At 41.5% G+C, this 12,481-nt stretch overlaps 1 protein-coding gene and 2 long non-coding RNA genes across 3 annotated transcripts in view; 2 read left to right on the top strand and 1 right to left on the bottom strand.

The window, feature by feature from the left end:
* LOC141350953 (uncharacterized) overlaps nucleotides 1–12,481 on the top strand; it is a 271,024-nt gene that overhangs the window by 133,240 nt on the left and 125,303 nt on the right. The gene's annotated exons all lie outside the window — the stretch shown is intronic.
* otop2 (otopetrin 2) overlaps nucleotides 1–12,481 on the bottom strand; it is a 115,905-nt gene that overhangs the window by 21,929 nt on the left and 81,495 nt on the right. The window lies entirely within an intron of this gene.
* Nucleotides 3,675–12,253, top strand: LOC129434237 (uncharacterized). Its single transcript, XR_012359060.1, has 5 exons — nucleotides 3,675–3,966; nucleotides 4,253–4,354; nucleotides 10,539–10,638; nucleotides 11,191–11,301; nucleotides 11,416–12,253. It is a non-coding gene; the product is annotated as an uncharacterized lncRNA (long non-coding RNA).

Raw genomic sequence — 12,481 nt, 5'->3', positions numbered from 1 at the left:
TCACTTTTGGGTACCATTGTTTGCCTCATGTGTTTCCACACTGTGGGCTTCTTTAGCAGTTCAACTGAGGAGTCCGACAGTACAGAGGAGTCATCATCCGATTCATCAGACTTTTCAAGTTGCTTGGTCTTCTTCCGTTTATGTTGAGTTTGGCTCATATCTGTTGGGTACAAAAAGATTTCTTAAATCCAAAAAGGCAACAATATATTTATTACATTGAATTAACTCTAAAACTTCACCACCAACCTGAGTGTCCACTTGGACCAGGGATTTCCTCCTTCTTGTTAGAAACAAGTTCTCGGATAAATTCGTCCTTACGAGCCAATTCAGACTGAAGATAGGCCTTGTCCTCTTTTAACAAGTTAATAGTGTCATCTTTCAAAGCACCTTTCTCCTTTTCTGCTTCTAGCTGCTGTCATGGAACGTAAGAAAATAGATGTGTATCTCCGTATATAGCAACAATGGAATTGTATAAAGACAAAATAACACATACTACACATTTGAAAGTATGTTCTTATTGTTTATTCACTTGCATTATTTCTGATATAAATGCAATGTAAATATACAAAAAAAGCAAAATAACAAAAAAGCTTTGAAAACCATTGACGATTTAGTGTTTTATAAGTTGTGTAAGAGTGCCACCTAGTGGATAATAGTGTGGATTGTAGTAAAAACTTGTCATTGGCAGGGAAGAGTTTTCTCTTAAAGGTATAGCAAAGGATTTTGGGTGGATCATAAAGACTAGTGATGCACCGATGTATCGGCCGCCGATATTTATCGGCCGATTTTTGATGAATTTGAAACCATCGGCAATAGCACGAGAAAGGCCTATACCGATTGTTTATTAACTGCATAAAGAAATCCATTATATGTAAAAAAAAGAGTTAATGTTGTTAATAAAATAAATGCTGAATTGCAGAAAACACCTTTGAAGATTGTCATGCTGTCTTATTATATTTGTTTTAGCTTAATTGTGCCTCTTATTATGTTGGTCAGTTGAATGTTAATTAGATCAAATCCATGTTCAGTAAAAATAATTTGATGCAGAAAAAAACTAGCTAATAGACCAACTGTATAGTATTGTATACAAGTGTTTAATATCGGTATCGGCATCGGCCAGTTGTTGTCTGTTTAAATCGGTATCGGCCCAAAAAATCCTAACGGTGCATCCCTAATAAAGACTATTGGTCCTCCTAGTTGTCAATCATTCTGGTGATATGTTTACGTAAGGCTGTCATACGTGCTCGTAGGTATCACGCCGAATTGTTCTAAAACCTTGTGTGTTCATTTCTGATAATTCCAATGTGTTCACCATAGTATTTATTTATTTATTTATTTATTCTTGTATGAGCCATGCCGACAGAAAGTTGTAAAAAGAGCGTGCACAAGACGAAATAGGCCTGTGCATGCTCTCTGTGCACATGTTTAATAGGCGTCCCCTCTCAGGAGCAGGTAGAGTGTTGTGCAATTGCATTTTTTTTAAAGTGGAGAGGGTGGTTCTTTTCCAAAATTCGGGAAAATCCTCCACTATACCTTTAACTCTTTCCCCGCCATTGACGAGTAATCTCGTCAATCCACAATACCGCTATTATCCACCAGGTGGTGCACTTCCGCAACTTATAAAACCAGGAACTATCGCCCTAGGGCAAACAGCTGCTGTAGCTACTGTTTAAAGTGGAAGTCCAATCTAGACATTTTAGCCTGTTATAACGAGTAATTTATGTCCATTTTGAATTTTACATGAGAAAAAAAAGGATATTTGCACGATTTCGATTATTAGATTTATAGTGTGTTAAAGCGGAATTTTCATAACGGTCTTTGATGGACTCAATAAACCAGAATGCACTGTGCGAAACTGAGTCATTAGCTCCACCCACTAACCACTGATCGATGCAGTCTTCAGGTTTGTTTGACTACATGCGGCGCTGCAAGAACTGACAGCCGGATGACGTCAAGGTTCCGCGAGAGCGATTTAAAAGCAAACTCCTCTGTATGATTTTGTGAATCGCTCTCGCGGTACTTTGACATCATACGGCTGTTGATTGCGATGCCACATGAATTTGAACAAGCCTAATAATTTCTTTTACCGCTCAACCTGCTCTCAAATCAACTCAAGTCAACTTGAAGTTAGCCGGCAGACGAACCATCCAAAGAGTAACTCCGCTTTAACCGTGTCTGAAGGGGAAACCCTCGATAATGATGACTAGAACCTGTGCAGTATCTGGATGTAAGGACAACAAATTAAGGCCACCGGGAGATTTTATTGTTTACATCAACGTGACCCTCAGTTGACACACCACTAACAGATTACTCAAAAATTTTAATATGCAGCCAACTCTTTCATCAGGAAGATTTCGAGTACTGTTTTCAGCCCAGTTTTTCGGTGTAAAATGGTAAAAATATCTAAAACATCAGTTGGCTTAGTTGTTGCTTGTTTTGTGTAACTATGGTAAACATACTACGTAGAAAGTTATTATTATGTTGTTGTTATTATGAACACAAGCAAAGCAAGCTAACGTTAGCTCATCCTGTGCAGCTGTCAATCAAAGAACGTTATCATCTACTGTCAATCATCTCGCCTCAAGACCCACCCCCATTTAGAACGTTCAGAATTATGTAGTCGTGCATTTTTCTTCCGGTGATTTGACGACCCGTCACACACCGTTACTGTAGCGGTTAAAAGCTTTAAAAGCTTTTTTATATGGAGTTAGTACATTTGATGGCAACACAATCAACTACATATATGTCATGAAATATAGTGTTGGAGCATGATGTTGTTTTAGGGTGGACTTCCACTTTAACCTGAAGAGGGCAACACTTTATACCCAAATGTCAAGAAAGTTACTCAAATCAATGAACAGCACCAATAAAGCCCCCTTCTTACAGATCATTAACTAAAAAAAGTTGGTTTAGGGTTTAGTTACTCTTTAATTTACAAAATAAGGAGTCAATGGTGGGGAAATAGTTAATAATTAACCATTATATTGCACATTTTAAATCAGTGCAGATATCTGCACTAAAAAACCATTGCATTTGTTACTATGAAGTTACATGTCGGCATTACGTTGCGTTTATACTATATCACGTGATCAGTGTATCCTGCAAACTTCGTTTTATTTTATTTTATTATTTTTTTTATTAATTGTCTGTTTTTGTAAGTGTAATTCTGCGTTCATGACGTTCACGATGTTCTTTACACACGAACTGTGGGTATTTGACAAAAAAACATGAATAAGGTTTCCATTAATGCACACGAAATGTCTGTAACAGTTACACATTGTATGTTTATAAAACTTGAAGCTTACCAGCACTTTCAGCACCATTTTGAGACGCTGTCTTAGCTGCTCCCTTTGTCGTTCTTTTACTCATCATTCCTGTAAAATGTTAAACTGGTCAGTTTACAAAATAAGGAATTGTTAACGTTTTAATTAATAATACGTTACGTTAATTACGTTAATTACGTTAAATACGTTAATTAAAATGTAATAATTAACAGCCATCATTTCAATAGTTTGTTACAAAACAAGTTACGCATAGCCCTAAAACAGCCACATGGTATTTAGTTTGAAGTTGTTATTAAGAAGTTCAAATTAATTACATTCTACAGTAACAAACTTTCCACAGGTTAATGGAGATGACTGATCAGATCGCTCTACACGCAAATCACTTCAGAGCCCCGCCTGCCACCACACTGATCTGATACGCTATTGGTCCAAAACCCCGCGATCGTTGCCGGAAGTTTGCTGTATTTTTTTTTTGCGCCAAAAATCAAAAGGGGGTTAAACATGACACAAATGAGACAGGAGCTCACCAGATTGCTGAGGACAAAATGTACATTGAAAAACAAACGCAAAATTGTAGCCTACTGTGGATGCAAGCAAAAGGACTCTTACGACGTCACATGCAATGCCGATGCAATAACATGATGCATCTAATAAAGGTCTCTCGCCACGATGGATATCAATGGTAATGTAACATTAAACCTCTTTACTATAATTTATTAACTATGATTTAATATAAGCAATAAATTAGTAACAATGGTTAACTATATATTTAACACATTCAGCAAAAATAAATTAATAATATAAAGTGTATTAACATTTAATATTAATAATTATAATTAGTATAAAATAATTATTACTGCTACTGATGGTCTGTTTTTAACTGAATATGTGCGTAAGTAGTTGAATATGCAGTTTTGAAGCCAACGGCACCTTTCAAATAAATCAATAATTTTCTTATATCACATAAGGATCTGCAGGAGACATCGAGACCGTGCAGCGTCTGTCCGCAAAGGCACAATATTCTACAGATCACGCAGAAGCCTTCAAAACCACCTGGAGTTTATTTACAGGTAACGTATGATATGGTTCTTATAAAAATATAGGCCAGTTACGTAGTAGAAAAATATTTTCTATACTGTAAATCAATGCTAATTTCTATTTACAATATCATACAATGATACAATTAAAAGTTGCATTAAGATGAAATAATACAATAGTAACACTAAGAAAACAATATTGTTTTAAGCATGAACATTTACAACATTAATAAATGTATAAAATATTAATCATTAATTCATTGTTAGTTAAAAAAAATATATATATATTATGGCTGGGAAAGGTAATAGATTTATTTCTGCTATTAACAGTAAGGTGCTTTTAAAATTTGGCAGCCATCTTTTTTCCACTTTTTGTGGGTAGCTTGATAAGTTTATGCTTATTATGTTTGCACATATAAAAATATACCATTACACAAACATGATATAAAACATCTTATGTATGTAATGCATTAAATGGGTAAACATACCTTATGATCACAACTATGATGGCTGGATAAGTCACAGACAACTGTGCGATTAATTATTTAAAAATATTTAAACATTTTTAATAAGCCATAAACAACTTAATGACATAGATATACTTTATAAATCCAAGTTTTAATATTAAATATGTGATTAATAAAAACTGTGATTAATTAGTTATTATTTAACAAAGTCTTGAATATTTACAGTATGTATGTATTCACACAAATAGTTGTTTCTGTTTCATTCCTCCTGACCGCCAGAGGCAGTGCTAAACACTAGTGGATTATCGCTGCCAAGCCAGATAGGTCGAGAAAACATAAAAACAAAGTCATGTCGTGACGCAACCGAGACGCAAGGATAAGTACCGTAGCAGCTCGGTGCCCAGCCTCTCTCGCTTTCTCGCTGTGATAGGTCATCATTGTGCTGTCTGGTGCAGCTCACCTGAGTTGCGAAAATTCGCCCTCCCGAGCTGTGACAGTGCTCTCAATATCATCACCTTTGGAAGTTGGATTATTTTCTGCAGACGTGAGTCTTTTATTACTTTTTAATAGTGTTGGCGATACCTCGTGCCTCACGGTCCTACCGGTGGCTGGTTCCGACCACACTCAGATTGCGTGCTCTCGCAACGTGATATATTTCTTGATATTTTGTTTTGCCGTGTATTTTTTGTCGTGTTAGCGATACCCTGTGCTTCACGGTGCTATCCGGTGGCGGGTATCGGCTGCAATTGGGCTGCGTTCTATCGCAACCATACATAACTTAACGTGACTTGGTTGTTTTTGTTTTTTGTTCGATAATTTGCGCCTACGGTACTATCCGGTGGCCGTTATAATAACGTTGTTTTTTTTTTGTTTTTTTTTTTTCACGTATTTGAGCCTTGCGGTGCTATCCGAGGGCAGCTGACTCATACTCCTGTGATTTTTCTTGTTGGACGCGGTGCAACCGAGGACATATTCGAACTATGTCCCATAACGCTTTTCCGCCGACGTGCAAATTATGTCCGAACATCCTTCTTCCCGACGACGGACACGATCGATGCCCATCGTGCCTTGGAACCCAACATTTAAAGGAGGCTCTAACTGATCCATGTTTACACTGCAGCTTACTGCCGCTATCAGAGAGACAGCTCCGGCTTGCTGAATTAGACCCCAAGTCTTCTGTTAGCCTCGTTCAGCAACACTCGGCACCGAAACGGGCTAAGAAGCGTGACGCGTCGGCCGCAGCTGGCGCTCCGCCAAAAAAGATTAAATCTGTACCACCTACCGATACAGCGGAGCAAACGCTGTCGAACACGGTTGCTTCTCTCTCGTCAGAATTGGCGGAGATTAAACGTTTTGTTCTGTCTTTACAACCCTCTATCTCGACAGCACCATCTGAGGATACATCCAAGTCAGGACAACATGCGGAGGTGTGTAAATCCCAGCCTCCACTTACTATGGATGTGGATGCTCTTTCTACAAGTGCCTCTAATTCACATTTTTGTGAGGATGAATTCGAGGAACTCGCCATGCCCCCCCCTCATCAGGACGCTCTCTCCAACCTGTCCGCGGCAGATGAATCGAGCGGCGGGTCTGTACATTCATCTGGTACAAATCCATCTTCTCCAGATGACATTTTGTCCACACTGCGCATGGCGGTGGCTCGTTTGGGTCTTGACACATCACCTGCTCAGCCTGCACAAACTAATGTGTTTTTCAGACAACCTGCTAATGAGACTGCCTTTATGATGCCAACGTGTAAGGACTTTGTAACTGAGTTCTCTAATGCACTAACGGGCTCCAACGTACCTAAAATGGCTCAATGTGGACGTACTCACACCTTGTTAAAGAGAGCGTATGAATCGGTAGCTTATGTTACTAGAGCAGAGAACACTATCTGCCAGCTGCTTCTTGCTTGCAGTACAACCCTACAGTCATCTAAGGTTGATGACTCTGTGCCTCAATTTTTACAGACTGCTTTGCTGACTATGGGTCATGTAACTCGTGAGCTTGGCACGCTTTCGGCTACACTTCTGACAGCCCGGCGCCAGGTATGGCTAGCGCAGGCGAGGTTGCCGGAAGATTGTAAAAAGACATTGAGAGAACTACCAATCGTACCAGGTCATCTTTTTGGTCCGAATGTCTCTGAGGTCTTGGACAGGAGAATGAAGCTGTCGGAAGCCTCGCGTCAGCTCACTCAGGTCCCTCGGGCGCCTGTTTTTCGGATGCCAGCCACACCAGCTCCACCTCGTTACCCTATTCCGGACCAGCGTCCCCGTCATCACAATGTTGCTCAGCCCAAACTTCACAGCGTCATAGGGGAAATGAGGCTGCTCAGGGGCGACGCTCCTTTCACCACCAGCACCATGGTGGAGCGCGCCAGCGTCCCCCCATTGCAACTAAAAGCAAATACCAGAAACCCTGAAGCTCCTGGGTCGGCGATCGGACGTTTTACCGTGCAACATCTAGATTACTGGGAAAATTCAGTGTCCGACCCCTGGGTTCTGGCAACAATAAACCGGGGTTACGCCTTGCAGTTCCGACGCCGGCCTCCCAGGTTTTCAGGGGTTTTTCAGACGGTTGTCAAAGATCCGGCCAGATCGATGGCTCTCTCCCAAGAAATCGGTTCACTGTTATTGAAGGGAGCCATAGAGCCAGTTCCTCCCCTCAGTCAGAGGGACGGTTTTTACTCCACGTACTTCCTTGTTCCCAAGAAGGACGGGGGTTTTCGGCCCATTCTGGACCTACGCCGGTTAAATGTGTTCCTAAAGAAGCTCTCTTTTCGTATGTTACGGACAAGCGACGTTCTGCGTTCCGTGATGGAAAGGGACTGGTTTGTGACTGTGGACCTGAGGGATGCATATTTTCATATTCCCATTGCCCCTCACCACAGGAAGTTCCTTCGGTTCAGTTTTCAAGGGCATCCCTACCAGTTCAGAGTTCTTCCTTTTGGCCTGTCCCTGGCTCCTCGCGTCTTCACAAGATGCATGAGTGCAGTTCTGTCTCCTCTTTGGTCCAAGGGCATGAGGATCCTGCCCTATTTAGACGACTGCTTGCTCTGTGCCCCAACAAGACAACATGCTCTGCAGAACACCAAGATTTTACTGGAACATGTCCAGCGGCTGGGTCTGACTGTGAACGAGTCAAAGAGTCACTTGGTTCCAACACAGTCTGTAACCTTCATTGGCGTGACTCTCGACTCTCTTGCAATGTCCGCAACCCTGTCACTTGCTCGGTCGGACAGTATTCACCAGTTACTGACGCGATTCCAGCTGGGAAAGGAGATTCCTTATTGTGTTCTCCTACAACTAATGGGGATGTTAGCTGCTGCCACCCCTGTGGTTCCCCTGGGCCTGCTTCATCTCAGACCTCTCCAGAGGTGGAGCAACAGCCTGAGACTAGACCCTGTGAGACATCTTCATCAAAAGATTGTTGTTTCAGCCGCTTGTGTCCGTGCACTAAAGCCTTGGAAACGATTGGGGTTTCTGAGAACGGGTGTTCGATTGGGTGTGGTGACTTCTCGTCGAGAAGTGATCACAACCGATGCTTTACTGACAGGATGGGGTGCAACGTGGAACCAGAGGGGAATTGGCGGCCACTGGTCGCAACAGGAGACCTTGGAACATATAAATGTTCTGGAACTAAAAGCAGTGTTTTTAGCTCTACAATACTTCCTGCCAAACGTGATTGGCCGCCATGTACTCATCCGATCCGACAATACATCTACGGTTTTCCATTTGAATCACCAGGGCGGCACCAGGTCTCTCGCATCTTTACAACTAACGCATCAGATCCTCAAATGGTCTCAGCATCGATTGGCTTCTCTGAAAGCGGTTCATCTTCCAGGATCAGCCAATCAGGTGGCAGATGCTCTGTCCAGGGACTTGTTGCTCCCGGGGGAATGGAGGCTCCACCCGGATGTGGTGCAGGAAATTTGGCGACGGTTTGGCAAAGCAGTAGTCGATCTATTTGCGTCAGAGCTGACCACCCACTGCCGTCTGTGGTTTGCAAGGACAGAGACATCCAGCCCGTTGGGACAGGATGCGTTGGCTCACGAGTGGCCGAACTGCCTGTTGTATGCGTTTCCTCCATTTCCACTGCTGTGGGAAACATTACACAGGGTGCTCCTGTGCAATCACAGAGTGCTGTTAGTTGCACCTCGATGGCCGGCCAGGCCATGGTTTCCCCTTCTTCTGAGTCTGGTACGGGGCGAACCATGGCAACTTCCCGTCAGGAGGGATCTCCTTTCCCAACTACGAGGCCGTGTTTGGCACCCAGATCCGGCTCGTCTTCAACTTTGGATTTGGCCGCTGGGTCCAGCTCACTCTTAGTGGGTTGTGAACCAGCTGTTATCAATACAATTGAAAATGCTAGAGCTCCTTCAACACGACAGCTTTATGCCGCTCGTTGGAGACTGTTTTCTTCTTGGTGTGAGAATCAGGACGTCGACCCAGTTCATTGTACAGTACCAAAAGTTTTAAGTTTCTTGCAGCACTTGTTGGATGGGAATAAAGCAGCTTCCACCTTAAAAGTTTATGTTGCTGCTATATCTGCTTTTCATGCACCAGTTGAGGGTTCTTCTTTAGGGTCTCATACCCTTGTATGTAGTTTTCTGAAGGGTGCAAAACGGTTGAAGCCGGTTCGTCTTGCCCCTTTCCCTGTGTGGGATTTGCCTCTTGTTCTTGAGTTTCTTTGTTCGCAACCATTTGAACCGTTGGCTGTTGTGGATATCAAGTGGTTATCTTTGAAGGCATCTTTTTTGTTAGCCATTGCATCAGCTAAGCGTGTGGGAGAAATGCATGCGCTGTCAGTGTTTGAATAGTGCTTGAGTTGGCTGCCTGAATTATATGGGTTCAATATTCGAACTAATCCAGCTTTCTTAAATAAGTTTTTGTCACCACAATTTGTGAATCAGTCTATTCAACAGCAGTCTTTACAACCGCCTACACCTGACTACGACGTTGATGGGAGGTCTCGTCTCCTATGCTCGGTGAGAGCCTTGAAATACTATGTTGACGCTACCACTGCTTTCAGGCAGACTGACCAATTGTTTGTCTGTTACGGGGGTGTGCGTAAAGGTGCACCCTTATCCAAGCAGAGATTGTCTCACTGTATTGTGGATGTGATTATGTTGTCATATTCTAAATGTGTTGCACCCTTGCCAAATTATGTTACTTGTCATTCTACCAGGGCCGTCTCGACATCCTGGGCCGCTCTATTAGGGATCTCCTTGATGGATATCTGCACTGCTGCTACCTGGTCTTCACCATGTACTTTTGCTCGATTTTACAAAGTGAATGTGGCTGCTTCTTGTCGCATGAGTTCTGCGGTCCTTCAAGATCAGCTGTGATTCAGGTGGGTGACATTCCTCGTGACTATGTTGGTATGTGTCATCCACTAGTGTTTAGCACTGCCTCTGGCAGTCAGGAGGAATGAAACAGAACGCTAGTTACGTATGTAACTGTGGTTCTGTGAATTCCGGATGACCGCCAGAGATTTTCTGTCACTCGGAATGCGCGAGAAAGCATTTCGAGGCTGGGCACCGAGCTGCTACGGTACTTATCCTTGCGTCTCGGTTGCGTCACGACGTGACTTTGTTTTTATGTTTTCTCGACCTATCTGGCTTGGCAGCGATAATCCACTAGTGTTTAGCACTGCCTCTGGCGGTCATCCGGAATTCACAGAACCACAGTTACATACGTAACTAGTGTTTTGTGCTTATTTTAAATAATGAATATGCTTTGTTCAAAAAGGTTTTCACAAGGATTACGGATGTGACAGATTGACCTAATGGAAGATGGTGTTGCAGCAAGCAGTTAGACATTGTCAAAAATGGCTTCAGTCATGAGACAGGTAAGATATCAACCAATGGCCAAAATTTTCATGATCCACAGTGACATTAAAGCGTAACTAAACCCCTGGTCAGAGCCTGACTCCACCCACTGGCAATATTTGAAAAATGCAAGAAAAGTGGGCAGATCCCAACGGAGATAAAGGGGACGAACTAAGCTCGTACCAAGCATGTGGTGAGATCGTAACAAGGGTGTGGTGAGCTTGAACCTGCTTACGTCACGAGTTACTTTTTGGACCCAACATCCAATAGGAAAATCAACTGCAGTAGCCACCGTTCAACCTGAAGAGGGCAGCACTCAGACGTTTTTACACCATATTTTGTAGTATTGAAACACTTTATATCCATATGTCAAAAAACTTACTAAAATCAATGAACAGCACTAATAAAGCATCATTCTTACAGATCATTAACTAAAAAAAGTTGGTTAAGGGTTTAGTTACTCTTTAATTACATTTAACCAGTAGAATTAATTGCATATTCTTTTATATTCTTTAGTAATAAAATAAGGAAAATAAAATTATGAAGGAAATATGTTCTGATCTCAATTACAGGTCTGCTGCCGTGCCATCAATAAACTTCGCAGCCATGGAAAAATGCGTGTTGGTGGTCGTCGTCATTCCTTTGTAATGCTTGATGAAAGCAAGTTTTCACATAAAAGAAAGGTAGTAACTTTCTAGTTTAAACCTCCTCGTTTAAACCTTATGGGTTAGATATTTCACAATTAACATTTACAAATGTTTAACAAAGAGAATTTAATATACTGTATGATTTTACAGTATAATCATGGAAGAATTGGACCAGCCTGGCAGAGAACCAAGAAGTGGGTCCTGGGTATCCTGGAAATTAGCCAAACTACAAGAAGACCAATCCTTAAGATTGTAAGAGGGCGCTCAAGAAATGACCTTACGCCTGCTATAATTCTGCATGTTAGGAGAGGCACAAGCATTGTGACTGATGAATGGCGAGCCTACAGGAGATCTTTAGTAGAGGAAGGCTATAACCATCACACTGTGTGTCACAAAAGACATTTTGTACATCCCACCACAAGAGCTCACACGCAACATCTAGAGCGAGCATGGCAGACATACAAAACAGATGTTTGGCGGCATCGAGGGAATCGTACCACAAAGCTGCTAAAAGAACACCTTAGAGTTATTGAATGGGAGTACTGGCTGGCAAGAAATCACAGATATGAAATTCTTGGACGTCTCATTCACAATATCAGGAAATTCAATGTGCACGAGTTTGATTAACAATTTCCTCTAACTTCTCGGTCTGTAAATGATCAAATATAAAAATAGTTCCAGAGTCAATGTTTGCTAATAAATGCATTTAGTTATCAATTATGCCTTTATTAGCCAATGTTTACATTACAGGTCATGAATGGGAATTCCGACTTGTTAAAATCTCTCCTCAGCCAGTGTATTGCGTATTGTGATCTAATGTAATACTTAAAAAATGTGGCTTTGTTTTACTAGTATGAAAATCGCAAATTTTTATACAGGATTTTTTTTTCATTACTTTATTATATACATTTTTACATTTGCAAATAAACTATTGAAAATGTATAATGAATAACATCTGATTTCCTTACATTTGGATTAGAAAACTGTATCCTATGTGTTCACTTTACTTAAAGCCATCAATAATGCATTTATAGAGGTTAATAACTACACGTGAGAGAGATATCAGAGCTCCGTCAGAGCTCCGTCGAGTTTATCATCGAAATCCTATTTTCTGACTACCTTGTTCCTATTTATATAATATAACATATTAGTTTATCTCAAGAATACTTTACCGTGTCGACTATTGAGCAGTACTACCACGTGGAACGATTTATCA

The sequence above is a fragment of the Misgurnus anguillicaudatus genome, chromosome 19 (assembly GCF_027580225.2).
Source record: "Misgurnus anguillicaudatus chromosome 19, ASM2758022v2, whole genome shotgun sequence".
NCBI lineage: Eukaryota > Metazoa > Chordata > Actinopteri > Cypriniformes > Cobitidae > Misgurnus > Misgurnus anguillicaudatus.
This window is presented reverse-complemented; position numbering and strand designations above follow the sequence as displayed.